The sequence below is a fragment of the Hypanus sabinus genome, unplaced genomic scaffold (assembly GCF_030144855.1).
Source record: "Hypanus sabinus isolate sHypSab1 unplaced genomic scaffold, sHypSab1.hap1 scaffold_202, whole genome shotgun sequence".
NCBI lineage: Eukaryota > Metazoa > Chordata > Chondrichthyes > Myliobatiformes > Dasyatidae > Hypanus > Hypanus sabinus.
In genome coordinates, this window is record NW_026780120.1 from 539,592 (window position 1) to 555,226 (window position 15,635).

General features: G+C 47.1%; 1 long non-coding RNA gene across 1 annotated transcript; it reads left to right on the forward strand.

Annotated features, from left to right (window-relative positions):
- Positions 1 to 230: 230 nt before the first annotated feature.
- LOC132387601 (uncharacterized) lies at positions 231 to 15,212 on the forward strand. The gene is made up of 3 exons (XR_009509948.1): positions 231 to 349; positions 4,242 to 4,433; positions 15,111 to 15,212. It is a non-coding gene; the product is annotated as an uncharacterized LOC132387601 (long non-coding RNA).
- Positions 15,213 to 15,635: the final 423 nt, after the last annotated feature.

Consider the following 15,635-nt stretch of genomic DNA (forward strand, 5'->3'; position numbering starts at 1 on the left):
GACACTGAACAGTTTTGGATTGGTGTACATCACCATCAGGCATTTAAAGAGGTTGCCACCTTTGCCCTTACTTGCCTAACTACCCCTGTCAGCAATGCTGTAGTTGTGAGGATATTTTCTCTTGTATCCTCCGGTAGAACAAAGGCAAGAAAAAAAATGCTGCTGAATCTTCTTGATGCTACGGTGAGAATCAGGGCAAAATTATTGATATCAGGCCTGTGTTGCAAAGACTTCACTGCATCTCCAGAAATGCTAAAAAACTTCACATCGGACAAGGTTTGTGCTGCACGTTCCACTCATTCCTGTGAAGAGAATAGTGATGACCTGGATCTGGAGCTTTTCATGTGATGTGAGTATGAGAAACATATTGTAATTTGTTTGGCTTTTTTCTAGTATTGTTTGGGTTTAAATTAGTATTTCAGTCTGGCAACCCTGCACAGGGCAGGAGGTGCGGCTCACCGAGCGGGGAGATTAACTGACCTGTGAACTCAGCCCAGTGTCCAACACTGACACATTGCTGGTGTGGGGGGATATATCCTGTGAACAGTCCCTCTCTCACCCTCTCTGTCCATTATATTCCTGTGAACTCAGCCCAGTGACCAACACTGACACATTGCGGGTGTGGGGGGGGGGGATTTATCCTGTGAACTGACCCTCTCTCACCCTCTCTGTGCATTATGACCATATAACTACCTCAGGGACTGCAGCAGTTCAAGAAGGCAGCTCATCACCCCCTCCTCAAGGGCAACAAGGGATGGGCAATAAATGCTGGCTCAGCTGGCGATGCTCCATCCAGTGAATGAATAAATAAAAAATAATTATGGTTGGGGTGCCAGCTCTCCTTCTCGTTCCTGTGTGGAGGGGCCAGCGAGTGTGGGGCGGGCTCTGTGGAGGTGACCGCCGTCTCCAAACGCCGTCGCGTTTGCTCTCCTGCCAGTCCTCTGTCTGGTGGCCTTCCTGCTTGCAGTTTTCACACATCGCTGCCCTGCATCGGGCCGAGACATGTCCTGACTTGTGACGGTTACGGCACAGCCTGGGTTGGCCAGCATACAGCGTGTAACTGCAGCTCGAAGCCTTGGTGAAGTAAGCCCGTCAGACTGTAAGACCATGAGGCATAGGGGCAGCATGAGGCCATTCAGCCCATTGCACTGCCTCCAGCACTGCTGATACATTATTCCTCTAAACCACATTCTCCTGCATTCCCCTGGTAACCTTTGACCCTGATTAATCAGGGACATATCGATACCTGCCTTGAATAAGAAGCATTTTAAAGGCAGCCTGATCGAACCGTGGCTGGCAAGAGTAGTCAAAGCCAATATAAAAGTCCAAGATAGGGCATAGAATAGAGTAAATTTAGTAGGAAGTTTGAGGACTGGGAAACGTATAAAAACCAAAACAAGTCAACTAAAAGAGTGATGAAGAAGCAAAAGCTGGAACGTGAAGGTCAGCTGGCCGAAAATAGTAAAGGGGATGTGAAAAGCTGCTTCCGATATATACAGAGCAAAAGAGAAGAGAGAATGCAGATCAGATCACTGGAGAACGATGCTGAAGAGGTGGAAATGGCGGGGGAACGGAAGAAGTATTTTGCATCCGCCGTCACTGTGGAAGACACGAGCAGTGTGCCGGAGGTTCGAGAGTATCGGGTGCAGAGTGAGTGACGCTGACATTGCCAGGGAGAAGGTGCCTGGGAAAATGAAAGGGCCTCAGGTCGATAAGTCCCCTGGACCACTTGGTCCTCAGCTCAAGGGTCTGAAAGTGACGGCTGAAGAGATTGTGCAGGTTTCAGTAAAGATCTTTCGAGATTGTGGCATGTTTCCGGAGAATTGGAAAATTGCAAATTTCACTCCACTTTTCAAGTAGGGAGGGAGGCAGAAGAAACAAAACTACGGGCCAGTTAGTCTGACCTCAGTGGCTGGGAAGGTGTTGAGGTTGTGGTTTAGGGGTACTTGGAGACACGTGATAGAATAGACCGTAGTTCACATGGTTTCCTCAAGGGAAAATCTTGCCTGACAAATCTGTTGGAATCCTATGCAGAAATAACACGGAGGGTAGACAAATGAGAATTGGTGGATGTTGTGTATTTGGATTTTCAGAAAGCTTTTGACAAGGAGCCACAGGTGAGGTCTTCCTTTTGGAGTAACAGGCAAGGCTCACAGGTTCAGAGACTGTTGGTTATCGAGGGATATTGAGGCTTGGGTAAGAAAAGGAAGGAAGGGTAGGATCAAATGAGGCACCTGAAGAGTATAAGAAATGTACGTGACCGCTTAAGAGGGAAATCTGGAGGGGAAAACAGGACATGAGTTTACAGTGCCGTACAAGATGAAAGAAAATCCCAAGAGTTTCTCTCACTATCTTCAGAGCAAAAGGGTAGCAAGAGACAGAGTTGGTCTTCTTGAAGATCAGCGTGACCATTGGTGCATGGAACTGAAAGAGAGGGGAGAGGCATTTTCCGCATCAGTATTTACTTGGGAGACTGACACCGATTGTAGAACTGGGGCAAAAGAGTAGTGAGGTCATGGACCTTGTCTGGACTACGGAAGAGGTGCTGGCTGTCTTCAGGAAAATTAGGGTGGATAAATCAAAGGGTCTGGCAAGGTATCCCCTTGGACCTCGTGGGAGGCTAATGCAGGAACTCCAGAGGCCCTGGCAGGAAGAGTTAAAATGTCCTAGGTCATGGGTGGGATGTCAGAGGACTGGAGGAGAACTGACTTTGTTCCATTGTTCTGAAAGTTTCTAAGATATAGCAGGTAAATTATCAGTCAGTGAGCCTGATATCAAATATAGATAAATTATTAAAGGGAATTCTAAAGGGCAGGATTAATAAATACAGTGGATTCTGGTAAATTATCAGCCAGTGAGCCTGACATCAGTCAAGGGTAAATTACTGGAAGGCATTCTCAAGGGCAGGATTAATAAATTCAATGGATTCCGGCTCATTGGGGCAGCTGGGACATCTCAAAAAGAACAAAAACTAATGGAGAAATTAGCCAGCATTCTATTTGTTTATTTGGGACAGAAGATTTTTGCTGAACAGTTTCTAACTAGTGTCAGTCAGGTGACTTGTGTGGCCCTTAGACACGTCTGAACTTGAGCTGGTGCCTGCACAAGATGCCAGGAAAATTACTGTTGGATTTCGAGATTACCGGAAGCTGGAAGGCAATGCAAGCAGTCTGTTATCAACACTCAGTGTCTGTGCTGACTTGCTCTTTGACAGTCAATCAAAAGAACACAGCAACGTGCACTGAATTCTTCTGTTGGTAACTATTAGGAACTAATAGAGTTTCATCATACTGTCTTAGTATTAGTGGTGTTCTTATATGTTCCGTATTTCATTTAAATGAGTCAATTGTTAATCAATTAGATTGTCTTTTTCAAACTATTTCCATGAAACTTGGTCTAATTAGGGACAGCCATTTAACTGGACCCCATTTAATCAGAACCTTCTGTATTTGGACAGGCAAGCACAATTTTCACACTGAATCTCCCTTAACCCGGACAAGGGGCCGGGAAAGTGATCAATCCCACCTCTACCATTCCCAGGGTCACCATGGAAACCAGTTAATCTTTTCACCATCTTCACGCCATTGTAATGTGGCCAAGCAAGGCCTTTACTACATGCAGAGGTGTTGAGGAGTGACCAATCAGGGAGAGGTCAAGGCCTGACATCACAAGGCCACTGTGACACGGGCGGGACACATCACAATGCGATGCAGCATCACCACAGGGTTTCATCTCTGGTTGCCTGGAGACCGGAGACAAACAGATGCAAGGCAGATATTATGGGCTGTAACACGTTTACACGGATGGTTCAGAAGATCCAGTGACAGCTCGTCCCCGTGTTTCTGTTCATGCTCCAAAATCTCAGCTTGAACGGTCAGTGAGGGTGAGCACAACACCACAATGGTGAGGATGAGGGTTGTCGGAGGTTACAGTGGGATGGAGGCCACCCGGGATAGTGGGCCCAGGAATGGCTAGGGCAACTTAACCGGACAAGCACGACTTTGGAAGGTAAACCAGAGTGGAACACACAGAGTGAATGACAGGGTCCAGGGAGAGTTGTAGAACAGAGAGACCGATGGGGAGATGTATAGAGTTCCCTGAAAGAGGCACACAGGTAGACAGGGGAGTGAAGAAGGTGTGGACGGATTCTCATGTGGTGTAAATGGGTGACTCTCAGTGTAAATGGTTCTCTCGTTGTCTTGCTGTAAGCCTGTGAATTTACTTTCTCTTTCTTCTCCCAGAACAACCAGACTGTTAGAGTATTGGGAAGCTTTTCAAAGCCAACAGAGGCAACTAAAAGAAGACAAAGAGGGAATACCAAGGTTAGCTCCATCTTGGGTACTGGCCTACAAAGGACCCAGGACATCTTCAGGGAGTAGTGTCTCAGAAAGGCAGTGTCCATTATTAAGCCCTTTTCTCACTGTTACCATCAGGTAGGAGGTACAGAAGCCTGAAGGCACACACTCAGTGATTCAGGAACGGCTTCTTCCCCTCTGCCATCCAATTCCTAAATGGACATTGAATCTTTAGACACTACTTCACTTTTTAAAAAAATATACAGTATTGCTCTTTTTGCATGTTTTATTTAATCTATTCAATATACATAATTTATTTAGTTATTATTAACTTTTTTTCTCTCTGCTAGATTATGTATTTTATTGAACTGCTGCTGCTAACGGTCCAAGTCTATGGCTGGAAAGTCCTGACACGTAAACTAGATGACACTTGGTCACTGGATGATCCAGGTTAGGTGAGTAGGAGTTGGACAGAACCCCCACGTTTGACCATCACAAGGAGTTAATCATAAAGCCCACTCCACCTTTTTAAGTGCCTTAACAGCACGTCACATCCTGTATTGTCCATGGGTGTAGCTGTGTTTCAGATGCAGCAGTCTAAAATGAGAATATTGGACAATTATCATCGGAGCTTCTTACAGGAGTCACCTTCTTAATGGTGCCCAAAAAGCTAATGCTTTCATCACATATGCAAAGAAATAAAAGGCATTGAATGGTTTATACTGGTAAATTCTATTCTATTATGAATATAGACTGTTTTATTTGAGAAAGGTACTGGATCTCCCCTTGGGGAATGAGACAGGACAGGTGACAGAAGTGTGTGCAGGAACACACTTTGGATCTAGTGATCACAATTCCACTGAGACCCTCAGTGGGTCGCTGTCTCCCATGGTGATTGCATCCTAGCTGTCTACATGATATGAGAGCCAGTACACAACCAGGACTGTAGGATATGGAGAGCAAGCTTTTGTCCATGTAGGAGGATCCATTCTCCTCAAAGCTAATTAATCCAGAGAAATAGAAAGTTTGGAACCAGGGGCATCTCAGGAATTGCCAGTCTGTGTAGAACTCAATACAGGATTGTCCTGGAGACTCCGGCTCCAGGTTATTCCGCAGGATTTACCCCCAAACCCGTACACATGAGTGGGTAGGATTGTCCTAAAGACCCCAGCTCCAGGTTATTCCTCAGGGTTTACTCCCAAACCCGTACACATGAGTGGGTAGGATTGTCCTAGAGACCCCAGCTCCAGGTTATTTCTCAGGGTTTACTCCCAAACCCATACACTTGAGTGGGTATCGCTGCAAGACAGCGGGGGTTTGAGCTCAGAAATTTCCTTCTCCAGATAAGTTCCCAACCACGGCCGACAAGCCCAGTCTGCCTGAAGCGAATGCTTTAAAGGCATGAATAATCTGCCTTTGTCCCTTGTCCCGTCAGTGGAAACAGCTCCTCTGGGCATATCAGCTAAACCACACGTGGAAGCCAGGAGCTGGACTTGGTTGTCAGAGCCTGTTTGAGACGCAGGCCATTGAGAACATTTAATGGGTATTGGGAGGTTATCCTGACTACCACCTCCCCTCCCACTTCAGTGACAACCTGAAGGAACCATTAGTTTCAAGATAATTACGGAGAAGGATAGGACTGGTCCTCGGACTGTGATGCTAAACTGGAGAAAGGCCAGTTTTGGTGGCATCTGAAGAGATCTGGCAGGTATGGATTGGGGGAGGTGGTTTTCTGTTAAAGAGATGCTTGATAAGTGGGAGGTTTTCAAAAGTGAAATATTGAGAGCACAGAATTTGTACCTTGCATTTGGAGTAAAAGGCAAGACTAACAGGTTTAGAGACCCAGGGTAGGAAAAAGAGGCGAGGTTGAGATCAAATGAGGCACTTGTGGGGTATAAGAAGTGCAAGAGACCTCTTAAGAGAGAAATCAGGAGGGTGATAGAGGACGTGAGGTTACAGTGTCGTACAACATGAAAGGTTGCTTTAGTAGACAAGGTGAAATAGGATCCTACAGGTATTTTAAGAGCAAAAGTTTTGCAAGGGACAAAATTAGTCTGCTGGAAGATCAGAATGGTGAACGATGTGTGGAGCTAAAAGAGATGGGGAGATGGTAAACTGATTTTTTTCATCTGTATTTACTCGGGAGATGGACACAGAATCTAGAGAAGTGAGGAAAAGCAGCAGGGAGATCATGGATCCTATACTGACTACCGAGGAGGAGGAGTTTGCTGACTTGGGGTGAATTAGAGTGGATAATTCCCCAGGGCCTGTGGGAGGCAAGTGGAGAAATTGCAGGGGCCCTAGCAGAGATATTTAGATCATCCTTAGTGACAGGAGAGGTACCGGAGGATCGGGAGGATGTCTAATGTTGTCCTGCTGTTTCAGAAAGACTCGAAATGTGAACCGGGAATTATCGGCCAATGAGCCTGACATCAGCAGTGGGGCAGTTAGTGGAAGGCATTCTAAAGGACTGGATATATGAGTAGGACAGGTTCAGTGAGATACCCCCAAATGCAAGTGGGTGGGACTAGCTCATATGAGGATCCCTCCTACCCTTTTTCCCTCCTCTCTACTCCCTCCCCATCCATTACCCGCTGTCTCAAGGTTATTTAAACCATCTGACAAAATTCGCTCAAAGATGATGTCATCAACAGGTCCATCCAAATGAGGCTCCCCGATTGGCTGCGGGACATTGATGTCATCAAGCAATGTTTCCAGATGGGTCTCTGTGATTGGCCCCAGGATGGTGACATCACTGAGTCAGGTATCATAGGCCTTGGCTGTGATTGGTCCCAGGACTCATCTCCAACAGGTTTTGCATCAAAGACTCTACAATTGGCTCTGAAGTTCCCACAGCAATGGTGATTGACTTCCGAGCCTTGACGTCATCGTGCCGTGTGACCAATTTCACCCCTCTGATGTGCTCCACCAGCAGCCCTGTTGGCACCCGGCCTGTCCCACTGGCGATTGTCTCTCCCCCTAACACCCAACAACGGGCTACTTTCCAGCCTTCACTGAACACCCGTGTGTGGCCGTTCAGCAACGGTATCAGCTCTTGGCTCCAGTGGCCTGACATCATCCATTGGCTCACCAACATCATCATACTGGGTTGGATCCTACCCAATAACTCCGCTGAGAATCCCCACAGTTTGACCTCATTGGCTGCGCATCAATGGACTCAAGCCCAACAGCTTCATAGGGCAACACCAATAACCTCGTCATGCTTCCCAGGCAACAGCCCCCATTGGCCCATCGATTGACACGGATGTCATCTCTCATAGGCTTGTGGAAAATTTCAGTCTGAATTTGCAATTGCTTCCTCCAATGACTCCACACTCACACTGACCGGCTCCTCCAGTGACTCAGGCAGGGCGTCACCGATTGGCTCATCCGGTGGACCAGCCCTGTGTCAGCCAATGAGCTGGCTGGAAAACCTGGGTCAGACCGTGCTGACTGATCAGTGCCGCTCCATTCCGGAGCATCTCTCGACGGCTCCACCAGTGACACCGTCTTCTGCCCCTGGACTAACCACACAATCACTTTCCTCTCCCCTTCCCCTCCACATGATCCCCCCACCCTGCCCTGGTTGTCCTGGGTCCTCCAGTGAGAGCACCTCCTGCCCTCTCCCTCACACCGAACCTTTCTGAGCCCTCCCATCTCACACATCCTGCCCATCCTGATCTGTCTCACCCTCTCCATCCCCAACTACCATTCCACTTCCCTCTCCCTCCATCACCTACCCTCCTCTTCCCTCCCCTTCCCCAACACACCCTGCATATCAAATTCTCCCCTCACTCTATCCCGCCCCCTCCTACACACTTACCCCTCCCCAGCAGCTTTACCCCTCTGTGACGTTGTGAGGGAACTAGGAAAAAACTCACATGAGATCTCGGCTGGAGTTTACAAGAAAGCATATGGGAGACTTGGAAGCCACGTAGAAGGAGGTTCTATGGTCTGGTGAAACCAAAATTGAGCATTTTGGCCATCAGACTAACGCTGTGTTTGTCATAAGTCAAACACCGCACATCATCAAAAACACACCATCCCTACCGTGAAGCACGGTGGTGGCTGCATTGTGCTGTGGGGATGCTTCACTGCAGAGACGCTGGAAGGTCTGTAGGGGTAGTGGTAAAATGTATGCAGCAAAATACAAGGAAATCCTGGAGGAAAAGCAGATGCAGTCTCCAGGAGAACTGTGACTTGTGTGATTTGTTTTCCAGTAAGAACTGACCCCAAGCATAAAGCCAAAGCTACACAGGAATGGCTTAAAAACATGTCTTGGACGGGCTAGGTACAGTCTCTCATAACAATCCCGGCAGAGGGAATGTTTCCTCTCTAGGAAATACATCACATATGTCCGAGTTGTAGAAAGCAGATTTGGGACCCACTTGATTAGGAAACTCCTGAACCAAATGTAGAGGACACGGAGTGTATGTTCGTGGTCTCCTGCTGTTGGAGCCCATCCACTTCAATGCTAGACGTGTTGTGCGTTGAGGGGTGTTCCCTTGCATACCGCTGTTGCAACCCGTGGTTATCTGAGTTACTATCGCTGTCCTGTCAGCTTGAACCAGTCTGGGCAATCTCCTGTGATCTCTCTTATTGAAAACCCGTATTTGTCCACAGAGCTACCGCTCTCTGGGTGTAGTCTTACTCCATCCGATTCTATGTAAACTCTGGAGACTATTGTGCGTGAAAACCCCAGCGAGACATTTTCTGTGAGACTCACCGCAACCTGTCTGACCGACAATCGTCCCGGGGTCAGAGTGACTCAGATCAGAGCTCTTCCCCAGTCTGATCAACAACTGGAGCTCATGACCAAGCCGGCACGTTTTTATGTGCTGAGCTGCTGCCTCTGATTGGCTGGTTAAATGTTTGCAGGTGTACAGCTGTGCCTAATGACTTGTGTTTTCGGGAATTTACACCATTACATGAAGAACAGTGTAGCACATTGATAGGAATTGTTCAATAGCTAAGTTTAAACCCATTCAAAATGGTCACTAATATGTTCCCGATCTGTCGCTCTGCCAGCAAGGTAAACACGGAAAGTTCACGGCCAATTCTTTCCGACAGATATTCCAAGATAAAATGCTTGATAGCAGAGTGTCGGTGACATGTACCCAGAAATGTCAGATGAAGTATAATCCGGATAAATGTGAGGTGGTGATTTCTCTGAGTCCTATTGTGACTCGGACACACGGACGCTGTGAGCAGCCGGGTCCTGCGGAGAGACGAATGATTCGGTGTCGGTGTGCAAGTCCACATTCGGGGCAAAGGTCCCCGTGAGTCAGGACATTGATCACCAGACCAGTGAGGCTTTGCTCAAATCTCATAAGCGTTCGTCGGACCGCAGCTGGAGTTATTGTCCCCAAAGCACAGGAAAGGCTTGGAGAGATTGTCTGGAAACTCAACAAAGGAGCTGGCCGGGAAGGTGTGTCCCCGATATCAATATAAACCGGAGAGTCTGAGTGGAGGACATGACATTGGGACAGGAGTAGATGGGGCAGACTGCAGGAAGATTTCCACCATAAATGTGGTGATTAACACTGGAGGACATTTTAGGATAATTAGTCAGAAAATGATGGAATCTGAGGGGACCCTGTGAAACTGGTGAGTACCTACAGGAAGAGTCCCTAGAGACTCTATGGACTGAATGCTGGAAGAGGGAATGAACAGGGACGCAAGCCTGATGGTCGGCAGTGACGAGCGAGACAGAGTATTGCGGGACTGCGTGACTGTGACCGTGAGAAGACTATCAATCAGGTTCTTGTCAATGAGAATGGGTCCTCGATCGTCCGCATTGACGCCCTCGCCCAGAGATCCGCGTCTCTGCTCTACGACTCACTGAGCACGACCAGGAAACGTGTGTGAAGTGGTGTTAATACGGATCGGGTCCGGTGTTTGGAGACTCCACTGCAAGAGACGGAAGAGACTGTTCGATCCGCTGTCACTAGACGGCTCTGGAAATCATGGCCTGAGATTGTGATGCGGCCGGTGGTGTCTGGGAGACGGGCCGTTTAACTCACAGGCGTGTGGACGGGAAGAGGAAAGACGGACAGTTACTATGAAGGACCGATGGAGCACATTCAGTCCAATGCGACGCACAAGCTGGGCTTACCGGGGAATGACATCTGTTGCAGGAATACGGGAAATAGAGGCATCTCCAATGCACTGAGACACTAAGAACAGAGGCGAGGGCAGTGGAGTAAACAGCGATAGTGAATTGAAGTGTCTGGAGTGGAAGAAGACTTTAAGATGGATGAACCCGGGTCCTTATACCCGATGGAGATTAACTCCCTATTCCCAGGAATGGAGTGGGGATGCCAAGGACGTTAAGGAATATCAGAGGAACATTATGTCAAGTTGCCGGAAAGTTGATCACCACAAAACTAATCGAAGCAGATTCGTTCTCGGGATTATTCAATGTTTAATGCATGCTACGACACCTGTAGCATCATCCCGGAGCTTGGTCTGGTTACGCTACGCTACAGATTTCCCAATCGATGTGTCACAGTTCTGTTAGTTGGGAAATTCAAACATCACCGGGATCCCCTGAGCTCCTGCACTATATCCATAAAATATATCGGACTGTCCTTAGTTCTACCTGTCAGTGACATTTCACAGCCGTGATTCCTCTCCTGTTTTTAACACCCTCTCCCTCTTCATGGTTCCACACACCATAACTAACCTCTGCCTCTATTTATCTGACATCGAGCCCAAGATTTCTCTTTACTTGATGGTCCCTGTGATCACATTGATCAGATTCACCCTCAGGGATACACGTTGTCTCTGCCTCTCACAATTTCACTCTAGTTGAGGGTCCCTGTGATCACATTGATCAGATTCACCCTCGGGGATACACGTTGTCTCTGCACTCTCACAATTTCACTCTGCTTGAGGGTCCCTGTGATCACATTGATCAGATTCATCCTCAGTGAAACACGTTGTCTCTGCACTCTCACAATTTCACTCTAGTTGAGGGTCCCTGTGATCACATTGATCAGATTCACCCTCAGGGAAACACGTTGTCTCTGCACTCTCACAATTTCACTCTAGTTGAGGGTCCCTGTGATCACATTGATCAGATTCACCCTCAGTGAAACACGTTGTCTCTGCACTCTCACAATTTCACTCTAGTTGAGGGTCCCTGTGATCACATTGATCAGATTCACCCTCAGGGATACACGTTGTCTCTACACTCTCACAATTTCACTCTAGTTGAGGATCCCTGTGATCACATTGATCAGATTCACCCTCAGGGATACACGTTGTCTCTGCCTCTCACAATTTCACTGTAGTTGAGGGTCCCTGTGATCACATTGATCAGATTCACCCTCAGGGAAACACGTTGTCTCTGCACTCTCACAATTTCACTCTAGTTGAGGGTCCCTGTGATCACATTGATCAGATTCACCCTCGGGGATACACGTTGTCTCTGCACTCTCACAATTTCACTCTGCTTGAGGGTCCCTGTGATCACATTGATCAGATTCACCCTCAGTGAAACACGTTGTCTCTGCACTCTCACAATTTCACTCTAGTTGAGGGTCCCTGTGATCACATTGATCAGATTCACCCTCAGGGAAACACGTTGTCTCTGCACTCTCACAATTTCACTCTAGTTGAGGGTCCCTGTGATCACATTGATCAGATTCACCCTCAGTGAAACACGTTGTCTCTGCACTCTCACAATTTCACTCTAGTTGAGGGTCCCTGTGATCACATTGATCAGAATCACCCTCAGTGAAACACGTTGTCTCTGCACTCTCACAATTTCACTCTAGTTGATGGTCCCTGTGATCACATTGATCAGATTCACCCTCGGGGATACACGTTGTCTCTGCACTCTCACAATTTCACTCTAGTTGAGGGTCCCTGTGATCACATTGATCAGAATCACCCTCAGGGAAACACGTTGTCTCTGCACTCTCACAATTTCACTCTGCTTGAGGGTCCCTGTGATCACATTGATCAGATTCACCCTCGGGGATACACGTTGTCTCTGCACTCTCACAATTTCACTCTAGTTGAGGGTCCCTGTGATCACATTGATCAGATTAACCCTCAGGGATACACGTTGTCTCTGCACTCTCACAATTTCACTCTAGTTGAGGGTCCCTGTGATCACATTGATCAGATTCACCCTCAGGGATACACGTTGTCTCTGCACTCTCACAATTTCACTGTAGTTGAGGGTCCCTGTGATCACATTGATCAGATTCACCCTCAGGGATACACGCTGTCTCTGCACTCTCACAATTTCACTCTAGTTGAGGGTCCCTGTGATCACATTGATCAGATTCACCCTCAGGGATACACGTTGTCTCTGCACTCTCACAATTTCACTCTGCTTGATGGTCCCTGTGATCACATTGATCAGATTCACCCTCAGGGATACACGTTGTCTCTGCACTCTCACAATTTCACTCCAGTTGAGGGTCCCTGTGATCACATTGATCAGATTCACCCTCGGGAATACACGTTGTCTCTGCCTCTCACAATTTCACTCTAGTTGAGGGTCCCTGTGATCACATTGATCAGATTCACCCTCAGGGATACACGTTGTCTCTGCACTCTCACAATTTCTCTCTGCTTGAGGGTCCCTGTGATCACATTGATCAGATTCACCCTCGGGGATACACGTTGTCTCTGCACTCTCACAATTTCACTCTAGTTGAGGGTCCCTGTGATCACATTGATCAGATTCACCCTCAGGGATACACGTTGTCTCTGCACTCTCACAATTTCACTCTGCTTGAGGGTCCCTGTGATCACATTGATCAGATTCACCCTCAGGGAAACACGTTGTCTCTGCACTCTCACAATTTCACTCTGCTTGAGGGTCCCTGTGATCACATTCATCAGATTCACCCTCAGGGATACACGTTGTCTCTGCACTCTCACAATTTCACTGTAGTTGAGGGTCCCTGTGATCACATTGATCAGATTCACCCTCGGGATACACGTTGTCTCTGCACTCTCACAATTTCACTCTAGTTGAGGGTCCCTGTGATCACATTGATCAGATTCACCCTCGGGGATACACGTTGTCTCTGCACTCTCACAATTTCACTCTAGTTGAGGGTCCCTGTGATCACATTGATCAGATTCACCCTCAGTGAAACACGTTGTCTCTGCACTCTCACAATTTCACTCTAGTTGAGGGTCCCTGTGATCACATTGATCAGATTCACCCTCGGGGATACACGTTGTCTCTGCACTCTCACAATTTCACTCTGCTTGAGGGTCCCTGTGATCACATTGATCAGATTCACCCTCGGGGAAATGCAAGTTCTCATTAAGCTCCCAGTCAACATTTCATGGGTGTTGTCGAATGATATTTAAACTAGACTTGATCCAATTCAAACACATTTACCACAACTGCTTTGAAACCTCGTGGGTTGTGGTTAATATCTGCAGAATGATCGCCCTATGACACTTCTATCTACTAACTCCCATGAATCCCTATCAGACTGTACCCTTACAACCAGGCTATATTCCTTCTGAATGGACTGCACAAATTCTACTACACTTTGTTCTTTAGCTGAATGAATGCAGAACACCGAGTGGACGTCAGATAATAATGTAAAATTTGCTGTGTGTTTTGGCATATTTTCGAGTGTTCAATTATATCTCTTCAGCAATGGTCTTTCGTTGCCGATCCATGCATCTGAAAAGATGGACAAGTCTTTGACATAAAGCAACACTTTACAACTATTTCAATCTCACTGTCCGTCAGTCATTTTGCAAGAATTCTGCATCAATGATCTTTTAATTTGCTTTTTATTGGACATAAAAGGCCTAATTTCTACTGAACCATCAAGGTGCTCATCAGGAACATGGCAGGAAAGTGGAATATCCGGGGATCCCACTTCACCTCCGTTCACATGGGGAATTTTGGAACCCCACACACAAACACCACCAAAGATCAGAGTTCAACAGGGGTCTCAGGCTGTAAGATAGGGGCTCTCTTATAATGCAGTTATGTTTCCCACTTTGATAGAGAACATGCTATATTTTACTCAAAATGTTGTCTCCACAAATTTGTTTCAAATAACATGTTTGTACCTGAATGCTGTATAAACCACAGATTTAAAAACTCGTGGATCTTCCAGTGCTGGGCGATTTCAGGATCAGCCTTGATGACTTATAGGAAGCAGGGTGACTCGGCTGTTTGGATACAGAATTGCCTTTCCTATTGAAGACAGAGTTTCGTGGTCGTTAGATCTTACTCTGACTCGATCTTTACCGAACGGTGTCCCTCAGGGACTCGGGTTGGTGTCTCTATACATTCTGCATGGGGCTTGGGTGAAGCTTGGTGGAGTGTGTTTGTGATGTTGTGAATGATGCAAAGATTGATGCCTTAATGGTTAGCGTAGTGCTTAGCCAAATAACAGCGCGGCATACACTGTATATCTGTTGTAGATATGGGGAAATGGAAGTTCATTCAGGCACATGTGGGATGTTGTGCTTTGGGAGATTAAGAGTAAAGGGGAGGGACACAGTTAATGAACTTGCGATTAACAGCGTCGCTGCACAGAGGAACAATGGAACCATATCTCCACAAAAGGTAGCTTGGGCGGTAAAGAAGGCAAACGGCAATTGCCTTCACTGGTCAGGTCTTTAGGTAGAAGAGACGATAAACCGTGTGCAGCTCCATAAATCGCTGGTTCGGTCTCAGTTGAAGCACAGCGTACCCTCATTAAATATCGTGGAGGCGCTGGACAGGTGAAGAACAGGTTTAACAGAATGCTACCTGGATTAGAGGATAAGGGAATAAAAGAGAGGTTGTACAGACTTAGGTTGTTTCCTCTACAGCTTCGGAGACTAAGGGCAGATGTGACAGATAAACTTTTATAGAATCACGAGAAGCATCGACTGAAAACTGGCATCTTTTCCCCATGGTGGAAATGTCTGAGGCGAAAGGAAACACTTTTAATGCAAAAATGGAAACCTCAAAGGAGATGTGCTTTCACACAGAGAGTGATGGGTGTCTGGACGCTCGACAGTGGAGTAAATATGACACAGACGCTTGGAATGCTGTTAGATATGCAAATGAGAGTCGGTGGTTCCGACCAATGACAGGACAGAAGAGATCAGGCGTCATTAGCTCCGTCAGGAGGGGCTCCTTTGCTCTGCCGTTTGACGTTCCATGGGCTCCATTCTCACCGATGCGATAATTCAGTCCAAAGCAGTTGCTGTACATTTCATTTTTGGAAGTTGATATCAGCATAGACGATCTTGTCTCTGAGTCGGCTGCGAGTCGCCAACGCCACGAGGTTCCTGGGCGACGCCCTGCAATAGAAAATATTTGTATTCCACATAAAGACAAAGCTTATTTTT